Source organism: Mustela putorius, unplaced genomic scaffold, assembly GCF_011764305.1.
Source record: "Mustela putorius furo isolate JIRA1106 unplaced genomic scaffold, ASM1176430v1.1 tig00004156_pilon_pilon_pilon, whole genome shotgun sequence".
Taxonomy (NCBI): Eukaryota; Metazoa; Chordata; class Mammalia; order Carnivora; family Mustelidae; genus Mustela; species Mustela putorius.
In genome coordinates this window covers 311,243-312,682 of record NW_025422274.1, presented here as the reverse complement: position 1 = coordinate 312,682, position 1,440 = coordinate 311,243, and positions in this window count along the sequence as shown.

Below are 1,440 nucleotides of genomic sequence, written 5' to 3'. Positions count from 1 at the left end.
CCAGAGACAAAAGCCTGAGCAGGCACCTCAGAATCGCTCATTCTTCATATCCGGAAGAGTTCTTCAGATAAGAACCTACACGGCACTCTAAGGCACCCAAAATATATAGTCTAACCTGGGCACTAATGCACTGTCTGACAACGGGAGCCGGGACCTCGTGACCAACACCCAGACACCTGACCGCACACGGAGCACATTACACTCGCCATGGCCTTACGTCATCATCTCTTCCCTACCTCAGTTTTCAGGCATCAGAACCTAGACCTTATCTCCAATCTCTGCCCAGGGGTGACTGTGATGCAGAAATCAGAACTCTTCCTTACCCATGGCAAGAAACCTTTTCATTGGCATGTTGTCCAACGTTCAGTGTAGGAGAAACCAGAATTCACCCTGAGGCCCCGCCCATTCTTGAGTGCGACGAGGGCATAAACACACATTGTGACCCTCAGTGTGAGCATGTACTCTAGTACGTCCTCTCAGTGGCTGGAACATTAGGTGTCATAATGGGCTTGACATGTCCCCAGGCCCCAATTTTTAACGAGATTTCTGATTGTCCAGTCGCCCCTCCCAGGGCTCTACTCTGGAATCCCCCATTTGGTGGGACACCTGAGGTTGAAAAACAAAACAAAACAAATCAACAACTACAGAACAACGGACTTCTTCCATCCCACCGAATAACACCAAACTCTTTGGACGGGGCCAAACCCCCAGAGAGTAAGACTCGTCCATTTCTCATGAAGTCACCCGGAATTTCACGACCATGAATGACATGATATCCAGAGACAAAAACTTGAGCAAGAGCCTCACACTCGCCCTTTTTTCATATCCCGAAAAGTTCTCCTCATGATCTGTAGATCAGTCCTGCCATACCTATGACCCGAAACATAAGCCGAGTTTGTGTTTTCAGACACCTGTCCAAACAGACCTGGCCTACACACCCTACAGGCTCAGGACCCTGGAGCCAAACCTGACGACTCTGCTTGCCCACTCCAAGGGAATTGTGTGTGCCCATACCAATGGCCACAACCCTTCTAAGAGGATAAACCTGCAAAGTCCCTGAGGCCATCCCAATATTTGTGGCTTCCCAGGACAAACAGGGGCAATCTGGGCCCATCTGAGCACGTACCTGCACTCAGACACGTAGACTGTTGTCCCCAGAGGTAAAAAGGAACGAACAGGCCCTTGGGCACCTATCGGATCCATTGCTTTGGTTTCCAGGCATCACTCCTCAGAGGCCTGGAATTCAATAACAGTATATGGCTGTTTCTAGACTCACCCATTAGAACAAATCTCATCTACACATGGGAAACATGCACGATGTAGGTGTGTGAAAGCCTCTATTTAGGAGAACCCTTCAGGGCCCCAGTGCTTCCGCTTCATTACAAGGTCTCCATAGACACAAAATCATATTAAACACATTCATGGGAAAGTCCATTTCAA